Here is a 19535-nt window from a genome sequence, read left to right on the forward strand (position 1 = left end):
TACTGTGACTCGTCCCGGACCAAAGTAGGGTTAATACAGACAGAGGGACCTCTTTAAGAGCCAAAGGCGACTCCATACTCCCTTGGACTAGTGGCACTATTCTCCTACAGTCAGCAGTTAAAAATAAAGTACCAAAACAAAAAGAGCACTGGCCACCGAGCCCTCCAATGGATCACCTAAAAGTAGATGGCACAGTGCATTGTGGGAAATGTAGTCCTGACTTCCACCAAGTTTCAGGCAGCTACCATATTCCTCTGGACCTCTTGCTGACCTTACTCCTGTAAAGGCTTGTTGGTGGACAGTCCTTCAACCACCACCTGTACTCAACACTGCCACTCAAGAGAAATCAGTAGCATCTTCAACTTACCACAGCAGGGGCCCCATTGTTGACTTGTTTGCACCCGTTCCTTCCCCAGCACCAGGTAAGCGGTAGAACCAGCTCCCCAGTGGCTCCTGCCTCAGCACAACAGACAGCCAGGACAACTCTGCACCAGGGCTTCTTGGGCCAAGTAAAATTAAAGTGACTGTCATGGCTTGGACCTAGGACCTCCATCACTTTAACTCCCAGTGGGTTTCATGCAACTCGACCTGCAAGTGACTGATTATCCCTGGTGCTTCTTACAAGTGACCGCAATGCTAAAGTTTTGCAGTATTAATTTGCACTGATTTATCTTTGCTTCTAAGATCCATAACTCTGGTTATACTTATCCAATTGACTTTGTTTTGGTGTCTAAATTTATATAAAAATCGGCTTTATTTTTATAAATTGGTTTGGGATTTCCTTTGAGTTATATCAATTACTTATTGTCCATGTTGGTACTCTGAAATGCTTAACACATGTCCCTGTAGCAAAGCCTGACTGCTCTTTGCCACTCTACCAGGACTGAATTAAGGATTTATTATTGTGAATCCAAGGACCATCTTTGGGGTATTGTGAGAGCATTGCATTCTGAAGTCAAACATCACTACATAATAATCCACCTTCCTTCTCTACTATATTCAATTTAACGTTCGGGTCTGTAGGCAATGTTATGCTATGGAGTTAGCTCACGGATACTCTGCAATCTCCGGATGGCATCAGATGTAGCAAATTTACTATAGGTTCTGATACCAGACTCTAGTTTATAAGTCCAGGTTCCAGACAGAAGGTTCCTGTGTATTTCAGAGGCGTAGTTATGTCTGCCATATTTTCTCAAGGGAGAGGGTGGAAAATATACATAAATATAATTAATTCAGTGCTGCTGCATCCATTCTCAAACTATAAACCCACAACTTAAAAACTGTACTGGGAGGTGTAAAAAATCCCTGAAAATGTGCTGCTGGTTGTAAAAGGGAAACTCGACAAAACCTCCAGACAACCAGGTGACTAGTGTACTTCGGTCTCCCGGCTCGGGTGTTAGTGGTGGAAAAATGGATCAGTTTGGTCTCAAAGTAGGGTCATGCTAGTTAAAGGTGCCAGTGTTGTGTGAAAATGAAATGGCGCCATGCAGTTGGTACCAATGGGTAGCCACAAAATGATGGGGACTGTTAGGCAGATCTGGTTGGTTTCAGGCAGTATTTTAGCATTGTGGGCATCTCGGAACTGAATCACCCACAGATTACTGTGGCACCTAACAGGAGCAAGAGCATGTTTGTTCAGATTAGGGTGACACCAGATTTTCTAAAGCCATTAACCAAATGTTTTTGGAAAATGGTTCACGTGGCACAATATGCCTGACAATCAACTAGCCACACCACATGTTGGATGCTGGGTGCTTCTTTTAGGCTTAAGACGTGAGCTTCAGTTACCCTAAACCCAATATCTAACAGGGTGTTAACAACTTCTCCAAACCCAGTCTCTGTGCATCACTGTTTAGAGACCCATGAGGACACTACCCAGCAGTAGGATTTGGGTACATGGTTTGGGTCGCGTAAGTAGTACAGGTTCTTCAACTGGCAAAATCAATTTTTCCCCAAACTATTGTTGCCCGTTTTTGTGGTGAGTTGAGCTTCTTGTTTTTTTAGGTTATGTCCAGATAAGCAGAGGTTTAGATCCCTGGGGGTCCTGGGCAGGCTTTCTCCTTCACTCAGCTGCCAACGCTCGGTTCATTCCTCTTGGCCTAGGTTCTGTCCTTCTGTGAGCCAAGCGCTGCTAATTTCCTTTCATGACAACCATGCTCCCCAACTTCCATGCAGTGGCAGCAGCTACAAAGAAAAACCAAAGGAAACGATGGACGGAGCGTTGACAATACAAGCACTCACCCCCAGTCAACTGATCTGGGTTTCATCCATCACCGTTCTTTAGCCCACTCTGCCACCCCAGTTCAGACATGGCCATATGCAAATCAGTCTGACCCTGTGCCTCATGGGAACAGTCCAGCCCGAACTGCCAAGCCATGCCTTCCCTGGACCGGAAACAAGCTACAGAGGATTGGTTTCTGGCATTTCAGCCTTCTTCAGCCTAGCTTGCTTGAATCCAGTGGCAAGGTGAGCAAGGGACTCACGTCTGAGCATACCCTGCCAACTTATGGCGAACAAAGAAAAACCAAAGGAAATGATGGACGGAGCATTGACAATACGCAGCTACATCCTTGTGACCTGGGCCTAGGCATACTCCTAGTCTTCTGGAAATCAGCAATGGAGTGTTCTCTTTCTGCAAGCCCATTCTGTGAAGCTTTCTTCTAGGGTCCAAACATGAAGTCGGAACTGCCTTCAGAGGTACAGTACTTATGGAACACTGTGGGAAGTCAAGGTCAATCAAAACATTTGAAACCATCAAATTCAAGCTCCTCCGTTAGTCAGAGTATCAATCACCTTCGTATGCATTCTACACATGAAAGAGGGCGTAGCAACACATTTTATGTTATTTTACTAATATTTGTTTTTCACTGATATTTGCATATTGTGAATCTGCTACTCCTATGGCACTGAAGAGCTGTTCTGTTGTCTTGGAGCTGCTAAATGCTGGCGCTCCGTGATTGAGTGGCTGGTGAGATGACTGTCAGTCGAAGATAACTTGTCTAGGCAGAGAGGTGTATGTTGCATAAGTTTAGCATACGTTCCACCGATGTTCTCCAATAAAGATGCAGTGGACTTGTTGCTGCACCTGGGATGTTAGATTTGACTAGAGAGCATGGGCCCTGAATAAATAGTACATGTGGTTAAATGGATGTCAGTGCTTAATTTATAAAATAAGTGCCGGGTCTCAAAGCTTTGCTCAGAAACCCACAGCTGGAGCTACCAAATGTTGAGGGTGCAAATACTAAGGCTGCATCGTTTTATTGCCATCTCAGGCCTCTTTCATCCACCACCAGGTACTCCCTTCCCTGTATCTTAATATTGCAAGTTCTTATTCATCCAAGCGTTCTCCCTTTCTCACAGTTCCTGCATCTTTCCCTTCATCCTCCTTTACCCATTTTGTGTTTTCTCTTGCTGTGAGTCAAAGTCTGATGAAAAAAAAAAGTGCTTGTCCCCAAAAATGAGTGCCGGTGGGCCACACCTGCTACCACTGGCTCAAGTTAAGCACTAGGTGTGTGAGTAGGGTTTGTCTTATATTGGGAAGTTTTGGTGCTATATATCAATGCCAGAGATGTATGTCCAACTGCTTCCTGGTGGCCTTCTAGGTATCATTGAGCATTTCACTGTTGTAGACAGTGCTTCATTTGTAAAAACATTTGTACAGGGCGCACATTTATTTTATGACAAGCTAATCTTAGGAGTGGCCAGATGCGGTTGTTGCTCACATCCAAAGCTGCCTAGTCTTGATTCCACCTCTGGTATCATTTGAAATGGGGCCACAGATAATAGCGTAGAAAGTAGTCATCTCCTCTCGTCAGTAGCAGTAGGCTATCAGTTAGCCAGTCAAAATCATTGTGAACAAAGTGTACTTCCTGAGTGGGACAAAGAAAAGAAGAGGGGTGACAGCCATTGAATAAGGAGCAGGGAACTGAAGTAGACAAGAAATCCCTCCAGTCATTAAAAATGGATTGCCCAAAGCCCACTGTATGTATATTATATTGTAGATATTAAGTCTTCGACTGCCAAAGGTGTTTATAGATCAAGACCTATTAAAATGTGTAAGCTTTAGCTGCCCTTCGCAGCAGCATGAAATGATTCCCCTTCCTACAAGGGGCAGCAAGTGGATTGGCAACACTTGGAACCTCGTTCCTATCCCTTATCCCAAATCCACACCTGTGACAATGTCCATTATGAGCCCCGCTTACCTGTCCCAGCATTATTCAGTAATGAACCCTATCACTCCACACCTGGCACTGCCCCTTCCCAGCTCCTACTCCAAACAGTCATTTGCAGAGATCAGCCCCCTTCTACTCAGGCAGTGCCCAAAATCGCTCCTCACAGGTGAAAACTTTGCCAGCAAGCTACATCTTTTCTGGATACAGGATGTCTGGTGTACAGAAGATCTCCTGCAGGAAATCCAGAGATTCAGCAGTGATGTGTATTTAACTTACCATTAAATATAATGGGGTTACCCTGTGTCCCTCAGAACCTGGGTATACAGTTATGAGCTACAAACAGTTATGTCGGGTGAATGACATCTCCTCAAAGGGAATTGTAAGATAATGTTTTTCATTCAACATTACATACTAGAAGGACCTATAAATGATCCCTCAAACATGTGTCAAATAACACAATTCTTTCAAGAAAATGATATCTAAAAACCACTGACACAACACAACCATGAACTTCTTTTTAAATATATTCTTTTTCATATCTCAACTCATGTATATCTATCTCCTTTCATATTTCTTGTCTTAACAGCTGTCAAGAGAACATAAAGAACAATAGATCACATTAACATATACATAGTGAAAATTACAAAATCTCCCAGTGATCACATACACAAACATGAGACCTTGGAACTACATATAATCAAAATGTCCCAAAAATGTTTTGATAAGTGATTTCTTATATCTTCTTTACATATTTCAAGGATAGCTGACATGGGACATAAAGTAATGTCATTGACGTTTCGCCCCTGTGTTCAAGTGTTATTTACTATACATCATGGCGGGTCTTCCTCAGGACTAAAACAGACCTTGGGCTGCCTTAAATGTATTCAAAGAAAGACATGTATGGTGTGTCCAAAACTGTATCCATTAGTTATGTAACATGACATCTCAGACCCCAGTCTGAGTTTACTCGATGTGAGGATGGGATAATTTTTTACCCTCATTCAACTGTAGTCCTCTTGGCCCAATCGTGGCTTCTTTTAAAATATACAGCAGCTGCACCTGTCTTTGCTGTCCTCCTGCGTGTGACTTTAACTTAGTCTCTGGAGAAACTAGAAAGAGTGGCCCTTCTTTATCAAGGGAGAATTTTCCTAGTTCCAGATGACTTAATGTTATGTTATGTTATTTGGATTTTTTAAGCGCACAGCTGCCCCAGCTAAGGGGCGTCCCGGCGCTGTAACTGGAAAAGGTAACATAACTAATAACACAGAAAAAGTAGGGAGTGATTAATAAGACAGAGGAAAGAAATAGGTTTTGACAGCTTTCCTGAAAGCAAGAAAGTCATCCAAAGAGCGAATGTAGGCCGGAAGTACGTTCCATAGTTTAGAGGCCAAGACCGTAAACGATCGGCCACCCAATCTACATTTTTGAAATTGGGGGACAAGTGCCAGATTTTGGCCAGCAGAACGAAGGCTGCGCGAAGGGGTGTACGAGGACATAAGGTGCTGAAGGATGATAGGGGTGTTAGATTTAAGAATTTTGAACGCAAAGCAGAGGGCCTTGAACTCTATGCGCCTGATTACTGGCAGCCAGTGCAGATTGAAAATTGTGCTACGGGCTGAGCAGAAGCGTGGCAGGCCCACCTGGGCCCTAGCTGCCGCATTCTGCACCCGTCGAAGTCGCAAGACTTCTGCCTGGTTGGCGCCCAAGAACAGTGAGCTCGCGTAGTCGAGCCTCGATAGTACGCTAGCTTGGATCACCATCTGGCGTGTGGGGGCATCAAAAAATTTGAGGATAGGCCTCAAGCCACGCAAAATGCCGAAGCACATGGATGCCACCTTCTTAGTGTGGAACGAGAAGGTTAGTTTGGAATCCAACCAGACGCCAAGATTTTTGAGTTCGGAGACAGGTTTTGGGGGAGGTCCCAGCTCCTTAGGCCACCAGCTAGCACCCCACAGATCAGGATGTTTCCCCAACACCATCACCTCAGTTTTGAGGGCGTTGAGTTGTAAACAATTGGACATAAGCCAACTAGCAACGGCCCTCAAACCATCCGCAAAGTTCGATGCCAGTTGGTCAGAGTCCCCGATAAGAGCCACCGCCAACTGGGTATCATCGGCGTATGATACCATAGTGAGACCCCAACTCTTTGCAACCTCCGCCAAAGGTTGAACGTAGAGGTTGAAGAGAGTGGGGCTCAACGCCGAGCCCTGCGGGACTCCTTGAGTGATGGCATGGGGCTTGGATCTGAACGGTGGCACTACAACCTGAAAGGATAATTCCGAAAGGAACGATTGAAACCAATCCAACGCCCTGCCTGAAATACCAGCCTCACCAAGCCTTCGAATAAGAATGGTGTGAGATACAGTGTCAAAGGCGGCACTGAGGTCCAAGAGGACCAGTGCCGCCGTTTGACCTGCATCTAGTACAGAGCGGAGATGTTCAACCATGAATAGAAGTGCCGTCTCTGTACTATGTCCAGATCTAAAACCATTCTGTGTAGGATCTAGAAGATGTGCAGATTCCAGATGGTTTGTTAAGATGTTATTCACATGGGCCTCTGTAATTTTTGCCACCCAGGGAAGGAGGGAGATGGGTCTATAACTATCCGGCTTCAACGGATCCAATCCAGGCTTCTTTATGATGGGCATGACGCAGGCAGCCTTCCAACTAGGTGGAACTGAACCGATGGTAAGGGATTGCTCCACCAGATGGCGGATAGGAGGAAGGCAAAAGGACGCAGAGTCCATAAACTGGGCAGGTCTCAAAGGGTCATCCGGTGAGCCAGACTTGACCTTGGCCGCTAGGAGATTAAACTCCTGCTCCGATGGTATAGAGAGAGAGGCCAAGCACTGAGAAGTACGCAATGTCAAGGTCGTACTGTCAGGGTCAGCTTTGGGAAAAGAGCGGTAGATGGCATTTACTTTTTCCACAAAGAAGCTGGCTAACGACTCACAGTGGGCAAGGGAACAGATCTCCGTAATAGGAAGTCTGTTCACTGTGAGCTCCTTCAAGACTTTGAAAACCAGTTTGGACGGATTAGAGCTCGCCTGGAACTCCCGTGCATAGTAATCAGCTCGGGAGAAAGAGAAAGCCTCCCACAGCTCTAGTTCGGATCACTGTATTGGTGAATGGTCATGGATGGCGACAAGACCAGCAGAATACTAATTTCCATACTGATCTGCATGTGTTCAGTGAGGAGTCCGATGCTCAAGTCAAAGGGGGATTTGTTGCTGTTGTTCTGGCTTTAGTCTTATTGGATTTTAGTGTATGGCACTCAATCATCATTTGCAAGGAGACCTGGTCCATGTATTAAGGCATTGCTTCTGGAAGCTGTTCAAGCTAAAGATTCATTTGGAGTTCTTCGTTATAGGTGTTGCAGGCAAGAACATGAGACTGGATCAGGTAGAGAAAGGGAGCTTGTGGTAAGGATTAAGGACGATGGGGAGGTAGTGATCAGCCCAGTGGTTAATTTACAAAATAATAAGTGCCGGGGCTCTCATCAGGAGCCAGCTTGCACCATCCATTTCTCCTGTTAGCGCTGCCTAAAACAGAACCAACTACTAAGCATGAAAGTGGGGAGAAGATGTGGTGTAATGGAACATCCTGTGATTCTCGGAAAATCACTTACTCTCTCCTCTAAATGAATGTGTCCTTAACTAGTACTCACGAAAATCAGCGGTGTTGATGATTAAGTCCTGGTGCTGAGCACCGGAAACCAGCATCTCAAATTATGCACTGAATCAGCCTCAGAAAATTAGGACAGTGAGGGGGATGTGTAAAAATGAGGCATTGCTCTTGGTTCCTTCCTCGTACATCGGTGTAAGTGAGACAACAGTTGTGTGTGGAAGCTGCAACTTGAGGACGATCATGAACCTCCTTATTTTCTATCGGGCTGCGTCTTGAAATCATCCTGTGTGGGAATAAGAGTTGATATAATCCCTCAACAAAAACAGAAGCCTGTTCAGGCATCTGCATGGGAATATTTTCTTCAGAAAATCCATCTGCTGAAGGTAGACTGACCTTTTGTTTTCCTTGACTCGTTCCTTGGTGAGAGGTCTACAGTTGTCAGGACTGATGGCCTACAGTCCTGTTTTACTCAATAAGGGCTAGATGAAGGTGACTTGCAGGTTTGTGGGATAAATATCAGTTCAAGTGCAGGTGTAGGACATTGCTATGGCAGGATTCGGTTCTTGTGGGGTGCAAAATTAATTTCAAGTTTTCTGGGGACAAGACACACGCATAGGAAACAGTGAGGGGAAAGTAGCAGCCGCCTTCTATAGATAGATGCACACTTATAGTAAACCCACAGTCTAGCACATAGATACTTGCACACATTTCTCCAGGGGCCACACAGTATGGTCTTTGAAGTGACTGAGGACCGCACGGATGTCAGCAAGGTGTAGGTCGGGGTGGGGAATGTGTGTTAGGTGGCTTTAGGGAAAGCACCGCATGTACATCTAGTGGCTGAATTGCACAATGTTAAAACAGAAAACCTGGTAACTATCCTGGCTTCCCCAATTGACATACTTGTGTGAACCTTGGAAATCCTATTTTTCCCATTGCTTCCTTTTTCTTCATTATCACATATAAGAAAACCTCAAATACATGAGTTCAGGACGTATACAGTACAAAACCTTCTCTTGAGTTTGATTTATTACATCATAATGTTGCTCATGTTTAATAGCAATCTAAGCCACCGATAGAATGCACATGACAACTGATTTGCATTAGGTCACTATTGGCATTGTTGTCTAGGTGGGTAGAAGCAAGAATGTCTCTAAACACATGTCTGAAAACTATTCTTTAAAAAAACTCTCAAGGCAGCAATTTGATCTGATTTACTAAGGAGAAACTTAATGAAATACACTTTTTTTTAATGGAAGAGAATTTATCTTATTTTTACACGTGTTCCAAGATGTCTTTAAAAATGAAGGTGTGTCCAAAGTTAAGCAGTTCCGAACATCTTAGTTACTCTCCTTTCTTTAACTGCAGGTAACGTAAATAAATGCTTGCAGGTTAAATTAAAATAATTCTGAATGTTAGTGCTCAGTAAAGTTAACACCAGCCCAGCGCTGCTTTTGACCAAGGGCCGCGCATGTAAAGTCAGGAGGGCTACAAGTGGCCCCCGGGCAATACTTTGAGTATCACTGGCTAGCAGAACCCGGTGCTTTAGCAGGTGGCGAAAGTTCAGTCTCTTCATAAATGTTGGGGCCAGTGGCACAGACCAAGCCGTTGCTCTACTCTGCCCCGGGTAGGCGTTCCATGGGCGTTGCAGAACTCCCATGGATTTTGGCACATCCCCAGATTTACAAGACCTTGCAAACCTGTGAATGTGCTAAAAAGTTATGCCTCACCAGGAGAGGTGTAACAAGGAGCAATAACTTCATTTCTCCTCTTTACTTCCTCTTTCTTTGTGTGCTACACACACAGAGAAAATGGAAAATGCCTCTCAAGATTGTTTTTGTGCAGGAAGGTGCTCCTTCCTGCACAAAAACAATCCAGCATGCAACACTGGCAGGTGCCTGCATTGGGCAAGGCTGCCAAAATGGCACCAGCACAAAGGAAAAGGTCTGAAATGGTCTGTATTGGATAAATACAGCGCCTGCCTGCCTTTCCCTGTGATGCAGGGAAGCGTGACAAGGGGTAAACATCGTTTACCACGATGTTTTTACAACGCGGTACCTTTACAACGCGGCAGTGACAACGCAAGTCGTTACCACGACTTGCGCTGGAGGGCGCTAAAGGATTACAAATAGTTAATTTACTATCCCAACACCTTCCCTAGGGTCCACGGGGACTGGTGTTAGAATAGTAAATTATACTATTCGAAATCCGCGCCCCCAACGCAAGTCGTGGTAACGACTTGCGTTGTCACGGCCGCGTGGTAAAGGTATGCCTTGTGACGGTACGCGTTGTACCGTCATACATCCGTGACAAGGTGACGCTGCGCTGCCCTGCCCCTCAAAAGTTGTATATATGCCACGTACTCTATAGGCCCCAATATTGTTTCTTTATTCCTATGTCACGGGGACATTTATCTGTCTGGATCGGTATATATCTCATATCTCACTCAGAGAGCCCCTTACCGCGCTCTGTCTCAGCCAGTCTCTGTTACAGTGCAGATGAGTCTCGGTCAGGCACGCAATGCCCATAGGGCCCAAAGGGCTTTAACATTCCCCCAGTCGTGTGCGGCAGCCCCGGCTGAGACAGCTTCCCGGGCACACACACAGACAGTTTTGAGCTGCTGTGGACTGGCTGGTCTGGCGTTCGTCTTATTGCAGCCGCACCCGAGTGCTTCGCAAGTCTTTTACAGATCATTTTCTTGTTAAAGAGGCTTTGTTGTTATTCACCCCTTCTTAGAGCCCCTGCATCTCCACTCTGCCTATTATTGGAAGAAATAGCCCCCCCACCCCCTGAAATTTTTATTCCTCCCCCCCCCCCCCCCCCCTGGAAATTTGGCTCTAGTTGCGCCTCTGGTCTCGGTACCTGTCTCACATTCCCAGTGCATATGTCACAGCGACTGCCTTTGACTTGCGCTCTCCAGAGGTGAGACCACTCTCCTATGCAAAGTATTCCTACTCCGCCTTACCCACCTGAACTCATTTTAGGAGATTGGGGCTCATTTTTCACCAACAGACCATGACCCAAAGCAAGAGAGAAAGAAAGGGAAGATAGGAGAGAGATAAGAAAACAATGAGGAATGCATAAAAGGGGATGAAAAAAGAACCTGCAAAAATAAGCAATTTTAGGGAAGTGAAAGAAAAAGGTTATTGCAACCTTGACATTCAGCAATAAGACCCTAAGAAAAAGTATGCATATTTTTTTCCCCAAAGCCACGCAAAATTATTCAATTAGGATATGTCCTCTCTATGTGTGCTGCAGAATGCAAAGAGGAAATAACGAGGAGAAATTGATATATTTCTTCCTGCTACGTCAGCCTCAGGTAGACTCACCAGTTTGGTGCAAACCTATATTTACAAGTCTTTGTAAATATGGTTCTGCATCAAAATACATTGATGGATGCACAGGGACACCCTAGCACCACCCATATAATGCCTACCTGACACAAGGTAATGCAAGGCAGGGCAATGTGTGGTACTGTAAATCCCAAAACAGATTTTAAGTTAGGGTTCTGCCAGAAAAGTGACTTAACCCTGACGCAAAATCTGGGCCTCAACTTATACATTTATTCTTGTTTAAACTCTTGCCACAAAAAAATTGGCAACAAGAAGAAAACTGACAGTAAATCTGTTCTGATTAATTGGTTGCAAAGATTGTATTTTAAAATATCTTATGGGGTGAGGCGCTTTCTGCAGAGATCTGTGTGTTCTAGTACATCCGAATGAATAACAATTGTTAAGATAACTCTGGATGGAGGTTAATGCACCTGCTGGAAATATCTGTTTTTGTCTAGAGTAGCATAGAGGGTTAAAGCAAAGCACATCATGTAACATGCAAATGACAGATTTTAGTTTATGCTAGGTAAGTGAGTTACTGCTTTGAACACAGAGATCCTTATGTTACTTGCAGTTGTATTGTAAACCTTTTCATATAGCACAGTGAGCTGTGGAAGATGATATGTGACTTCCACACCTTGTAATCCCCCATTGTTTTATGCAACACATCCTGTACAATGATTTACAAATACATATGATTTATTATAAATATAATATGTAAGCGGATGTAAAGCGTTCTGACATCCTGAGTAGCACTATAAAGGAAAACAGTGGTACTTAAATTATTTCAACGCCTCCTCAGGGGTAGCAAGCGCTATATAAACTACATCTATTTTGTGTAAATACTGGGAGAGACCAACACTTCTGATGTTCTTACAGTGCACTGCATATCTCGTAAACAGAGACTGAACAAAGTGAAAAGCTGCTTCTTTATAGTATGTGTGAAGTGCTACCAAGTATGAGCCTGTGTTTTCCCTCTGCTGCTTTTGCATCAGGTGTGAGGCTCCTGACTGCTCCCTGCCAGGAAACTCAACAAAAGGAGGCCTGAGGACCCCTCAGATTGGGCCTTTGTTCTGGGCCCAGCAGGAGTCTGACATAAGAGCATCCTGTCCCCACTTGCAGGCTGTTGTTTATCCAAAGCAGACAACAACATGCAGGCGCTGCTGAATGTGTCCTGGTGTTAGAAAATCACACCAGGACGAATTAAGCACATAATTCAGTGAGGCCTAACTTCTTGGCAGGGTGTACGGCGTCCACCCTGTGAAAAGACTGGGTGGACTCCGTCCACCCGCGTATTCCTCCGACTGGAGCCCTGCCAGGATCTATCTCTCTAACTAGCTGTCTCTCGATTTGCGATCTCTCTAACTAGCTGTCTCTCGATTTGCAGTTTCCGTGCATTTGTGTGCCTGTCTCTAGATGCCTGTTCCCTCTCTCGTCTGCACGTGTCTTTTCTGAAGCATTTTTCCTGGCTGACGCCAACAGTCGAGCTCCTTCATTCACATTGTGATGTGTCTGCTTTTATGTCTCTTCTGTTTACCTCTCTCTGAGCTTTCGTCTGGGCGTTCTCTGCCAGGGTGAGTTTTTAGGTCTCGCCTGTCGATGCGCATGCGCATCGAGCAAGCGAGAGTATTGGGACTTATCAACTCTTTATCCACACTGCAAGGAATCGTGGCGATTCCTTGCAGTGCCCGTGACTTTTAAGCTCAATGCGCATGCGCATTGAGCTTAAAAGCGCGTGCACGTCCGTCTTTGTTTACCCGCTCCGCCCCCTCCCCTTCCCGCCGTCTCGCATTTCCCCTGCCGCATCAAAGGCTTTCACGGCCGGCCGGCCATGCTTTCAGTTTCACGGCCGGCCGGCCGTGTCAATTACATTCCAAAGCCCGCTCTCCCTGCTTGCTCCGCCCCCTGTTCCGGCCGAGACGCATTTCTCCTCCCTCCTCCCCCCTCCTGGGTCAGGTTACCCTGCTTTCTCTTTTTTTTTTCACTTGCCACCCCTACAGCCGCCCCCTCCCCTTAATCGCCAATCGCGTTATCGAAGATCTTTCACTTCTCAGCCGAACTATTATTTATTGAGCGAAAAAAATAATCTTGTTTGCCTTCCACTTTTGGATTGTCTTTATGCGCGTTTCACAGTTTCGGCGCCTACAACACAATGTATATACAACATGGCTAATTTTAAGTGTGAAATCTGATAAAGCCTTTGTTTACAATGTACAACTAAAGGTCGAGCGTCCCAGAAACTACATTTCCCAGAATACATGTGTCCGAGAACACGCGTATCTTGCTGTTACTCTTAAAGACCCGGTGTTCTCAAAATGTATGGCGGCGAGAAAAATGTTAGTCTGAGTTACGTCCAACAGTTCACTTATAACTCCTGTATATTTTGTACCCCATCTAAGGCATCCGATTGCCTCTATGTTTGAAAAACATTTCTGCTCAACTTAGAACGTAGTTAAACTTGAGTGGCGCCACTTAAATTAGTAGAACCACTGCCCAGAAGACAGATGGGTAATTAATCTCCTTTACAAAATATCAAATACTTACTTTACAGTTCCAAATTAATTCGACAAAAAAACCTCTTTCTCTCCAAACTACTTCTGGAAAACACCTGTCTCTCCGTGCTTCCAACAGAGCCGCCAGATTGGAAGGCGGGAGCCGCTGCGTTTCACTGCAGCCTCTTTTCCGCTGCTGCCGGAAGTTCCGGTTAAGGATAGTGGCCACTTTTGTTTTTCACTCCTTTCAAGGGTACTATAGTGGCAAGTGCTGCCGGTGTCTCTTTGCAGTCATGTTTCCTCTGGCTAGAAGTGCTCTTTCGCTGTCTGGTAAGGACTGGGGGACATTCTGTGGAAGCCTTCGCGGTGGTGCTTGAAGTCCAGACCAGACTGTCTCTGTTATTGTATCTCTTCCGACACGAGTGATATACTTTTGGGGGTTCGCTTCTGTCAGTGCAGCCTCCCTCTCCGTATTCTCAATGGCAGAGTATATTTTATGCAAACAAGTTAATGGGAGAGGAGTTCATTTGTATAACTCCAGTTTTTAAATGTTGGGTAACAAGTATTGTTTTATTCGCGTAGTAAAGATCTAGTGCAAAGGTTAACTTCTTCCTGTATAGAGCTAGTTTTTGTCAGACCACTGACCAATTAAATATGCATGCGTACACTCCCTTGCTGCACCAGCCCCACCGCTTGTAAAACTCTTCTGACATTTCTGATCTGCCTTTGTTCCCAAAAGATTAATTCTAGGTTATAGTAATATTGAAAGGGCATTCTATCCTGCATCTGTTAAAACCTGTAATGTCCTTTGCATGCCAGAGGTAAGTCGTGCCCTTGAGCATGAAGTTCACCTTAGTAACGAAAAATGCAGAGTTTGTTATCTATCACTCCAGGTCCTTAAGTGCAACCAGGCAGGCTCTTGATATGAGTGCTGCTGTGAAAGATTATCAGCTGTATCCAGGAGACATGGGATAGTTTGGCGTGGGTGGTACTCTGTTGCCTGTAGTCCAGCATGCAGGCAAAATACTAGTTAGCGGGCCACTCAAAGATGGCCGCTCCTTCAAACCTAGGGTACGGAGTCACCCTTGATATGAGGTGGACTTCCGGTCTCTATTCTTTGTTCTAAAGATGACAACAAGTCCATCTTCACTGTTGAAGGCAATGGGCTCAATTTGCACAACAATAGCAAGTTTACTCATATAGCCTTGCAACCAATTTAGTAGTATATTTAAAGTTTATTTGGAATTCTCAAACAAATCCAGGAGTACGCTTTGGAAGCTGTGACAGTTGCAGCTTTCCTAGAGTACTCGTATTATTTGTGTACATTCATGCATGTGCCAGTATTTAACAAAATGTACTTTCTGTGCTGACTTTTTATTTTAATGTTTAAAGAGTGGATAAGCCCCCATAGCCTCACCCTCACTCACCCTCACCCTCACTCACCCTCAACCCCTCAACTCCTCACCCTCACTCACCCTCAACTCCTCACCCTCACTCACCCTCACCCTCCCTCACCCACACTCACCCTCCCTCAACCCCTCACTCACCCTCAACCCCTCACTCACCCTCACTCCCTCACTCACCCTCACTCACCCTCACACTCACTCACCCTCACTCACCCTCACCCTCACTCACCCTCACCCTCACCCTCACTCACCCTCACCCTCAACTCCTCACTCACCCTCAACCCCTCACCCTCAACTCCTCACTCACCCTCAACCCCTCACCCTCACCCTCACTCACCCTCAACCCCTCACCCTCAACCCCTCACTCACCCTCACTCTCACTCCTCACTCCCCCTCACCTTCACTCACCCTCAACCCCTCACCCTCACTCACCCTCAACCCCTCACCCTCACTCACCCTCAACCCCTCACCCTCAACCCCTCACCCTCACTCACCCTCACCCTCACTCACCCTCACTCACCCTCAACCCCTCACCCTCACTCTCACTCACCCTCACTCTCACTCACCCTCACTCAGCCTCACTCACCCTCACTCACCCTCACTCACCCTCACTCACCCTCACTCACCCTCAACACCTCACTCACCCTCACTCTCACTCATCCTCACTCACCCTCAACCCCTCACCCTCACCCTCACTCACCCTCAACCCCTCACCCTAACTCACCCTCACCCTCACTCACACTCAACCCCTCACTCACCCTCACTCACCCTCAACCCCTCAACATCAACCCCTCACCCTCACTCACCCTCACCCTCACTCACCCTCACCCTCACTCACCCTCACCCTCACCCTCACTCACCCTCACCCTCACTCACCCTCACCCTCACTCACCCTCACTCACCCTCACCCTCACTCACCCTCACCCTCACCCTCACCCACCCTCACTCACCCTCACCCTCACTCACCCTCACTCACTCTCACGCTCACTCACCCTCACTCTCACTCACCCTCAACCCCTCACCCTCACTCACCCTCAACCCCTCACTCACCCTCACTCACCCTCACTCACCCTCACCCACCCTCACCCTCACTCACCCTCAACCCCTCACCCTCACACAGTGCAATAGGTCTCGGAGCATTTGAGTTAGAGCTTTTAGAAATGTTTATGGCTTTTTTTTTTTAATTCTTTAGCATTGGCTACAGGAAACAAAAATGCTAAAGATTTACAAAAAAAACCATAAACAATTCTAAAAGCACTAACTCTAATGCTGCGAGACCTATTGCATTTCCAATGCTTGTTTTGTCTGTCTCTCTTCAAGGCAGTTGTGTTAATTCTCTGTGCCTGTTTTTGTGCGCCTCTTTCTAGGCCTAACTACCCCTGCCACACCCTGACAGCATCTGTGTGTCTCTTTTTTTATCTCCCTCCTTTCGGTAATATATGTGCATTTAGCTCACTGCGTCTCGCTGACTGCCGCAGTCAGTCTCTTTCAATCTAACACGTTGGCGACGTGTCTGTCTTTTTTCTCTGTTCCAATTACTACTCTCTTGCCTTCGTTCTCTCCCTCTATGGCAGCCTGTGTGTGTCACTATGGGCTGTTTCTGTGTCGCCCTTCTGTTATGTACATGACTTTTAGCTGCCTGTTTTAGAATGACAGCCACAGCCAGTCTCTTTCAGTTTCTGGTATTGTTTCTAGATGTTTTTTTTCTGTGTACCTCTCTGAGCTTCAGTCGGCCCCACTCAGACAAGCCTCTGTGTCTGCCTGCCTTTGTGTTCCGGTGCCTGTATAGCTTTGTTTGTTTGCCTGCATCTGTCTGTATGCTGTATACGTGTCTGTCTGTCTGCCTGGGTGACAGACAGTCCGTTCTCCCTCCCTGGGGCTTACTGCGGTACCAGCTCCAGGTATTGTGGCGCAGTCCCCCTGACCTCCCCGTGAACCGGTTTGCGGGGTCGGAGGTCGACGGCTGGGAGCTTGCAGAGTGGCAGTGAAGAATGAGGCTGCCTGGCCCTGGGTGAGTGATGGAGCCGGGCGGCCAGGCGTTCTGCAGCCGCAGAGTCTCACACAAGGGGGACGGCTCCTCCCGCGCACATCACAACAACCGTAATGATAATCTTTTGAAAGGAATTGCGCCCATCAATTCCACCCAGCAGCAGTCAGTTTCCCCCTCGGCCCCGTGTCTCCCGGAACCTGCAGGAGTCTCTGAAATTAGCTAGCAATCTGCCTTTATACTTAGATTTTATCTATTCATGTGGATTTTGAAAGCGTGCACCGCAAAGTAATTCGTGACTAGACTCTGTTGGCGGCCTGGGTACAAGATCTTGTGAATCTAAACCCAGCAGTGCAGAGGTGTCCATGTCAGCCAATGAAAGCTCCAGTCAGGCCCTGGCTCTGCTCACGGTCTTCTTGGACCATCGAGCCGAGCCGAGCTTTCCATGTGGCTCTGCCTGCTAGCCATGCCCAAACCTAAAATGCCAATAAAGGCAAAGTGTTCATCTTCGATGTAAAACTTGTGAAAGCAATCGAGTGGCCAAATTGCCCAGTGCGAAACCACAAAACCTGGGAACAGTTCCGGCTTCACCGCTTAACCAAACTGTGTGATCAAAGGCAACTATTTTATTTCACTGTCCCTCCTTTTTCTTTATTATTGCATTTTACCTGCCTATGTCAGCACCTTGAAATTTGCGAGATCATCAGGGTGTGCGCTGTACAAAGATCTATCTTGTGTTTTATTGAATACACTATAATGTTGCCCCATGTCTAATCATAATCTTTCCCACCTATAAAGGTACATATGAAAATTGGCTTGTCTCTTAGTTCTACAATGCAAAATCAAGGTGATAGAAGGAACACTTGAATTAATCTCAGCCCCACATGATCGCTCTGGGCTACCATCCAGACCATCTTTTTCCCCCACAGTGCCATTCTAGACTCATTTATGAACACCAGTCTTGGCCCTTCTCCAATAAAAACAGTCCAGCACGAATTGCCATGCCAGGCCTGGCCCACTCCAGATGGGAACACAAGCAACCCAGACAGATTATATTAGATTGTTATGGTTAGGGTCATATTTCAAATGAAAAAAAACAAGGACCCCCTGAACAATAGATAGTTCAATTCCGAGTACAGGGACTTAAGTGGTAGTGACAAAAACTCCTAGGTACTTTCAATAAAGCAAACAATATACACAGTATCTATGACATTAAGAAGACCAAGGAAGACAGAAAAAATATATTCAAAGTTGTTACCGTTTTAATAGTTTCTTCTCATATTATCTAAACAAATGATATTGATATAAAACATTTAAAAAATGAAACACAATATGTAACATCACATTTAATCAATATGTATAAATAAAAGGTTAAAATGTGGCAATGTCTTTATTAACTTGATACGCATTTTGGCGTATACAACGCCTTCTTCAGGAAAGCCACACAATTATAGATTCTGTTTCAATGTGATTAGTTCCTAGTGATTAAAACCTGCAACTCAATAGTTGGTGGATGTTCTTGATTCTAATAAATGGCTGATAAAAATGCGGTGCACCGAATGTGCAATGATGTCTTATTAATTTTAAAATCAACGGTTTCACGAAAAGGTCGGATGTCTGGTTATCAAACAAGCCTCGTGTAGGTATATTTGAAAAGCGACCTGGTCCCGCTAAATGTTAAAATCAGTAATTTGATATTCTGGAAAGCCTCTTGCGATAAAAGAGATTCAACAAAGAAACTGGAACAAGCGCTAGATATGCGATAGTGTTCCAAATATGTAGCTCACTAGGCATACACAGTAAAGGACTTGTCTGATAAAAGGAGGCTTCAGGTAGGGCCAGGCTGAGGATGGCTGCCGGTAATGCCTTCGGAAAAGAGTATCCTAGGGTCATGTTTTACCCACACAATACCATAGAAATTCAGCAGTTTTACATATAGTTATGCTTATCTGAAGAAACTATAACTTGTGCCGTTAAGTAACATTAGGTCACAAGTTATAGTTTCGTAACATAAGTATAACAATACTTATAACTATAACGTCTGAAAACGTCGGAAGGAAACGAGGGACAAGCGGAGCAGGGAGGCCGACAAGATTTACAAAGAGCCGTTCAATATCATAAAAAGACCCAACAGAAGTGAAGACAAAAGACGTTGCTGGAATTATTGAAAAGATCCAGTCACACGCGGCTCCACAATCCCTGACGTAGGGCTAATTTATCATAACATTCGGTGGCTCCTTGATCTCGGACAGAACACAGAAGACTCGAAGAATCTGTGCTGAAAAACGAAATTACTATCGGACCACATCAGAAGGACCTAAGCACTATAAAGTGATTGGGTGAAGAATATCCTCTAATTGAATACAGAGTTGGAATTCATTCCCCCCTTTTTAACTAATAAGAACACTGTCCTGATGAAGGTGTTAATACACAAACCGAAACGCTGCGTCAACAATTTGTATTTTATTGTTCTTTAAATGACAATTTGTATTCTTGTTGTTCTTCAAATGATTTGACATTTT

Source organism: Lissotriton vulgaris, chromosome 1_1, assembly GCF_964263255.1.
Source record: "Lissotriton vulgaris chromosome 1_1, aLisVul1.2, whole genome shotgun sequence".
Taxonomy (NCBI): domain Eukaryota; kingdom Metazoa; phylum Chordata; class Amphibia; order Caudata; family Salamandridae; genus Lissotriton; species Lissotriton vulgaris.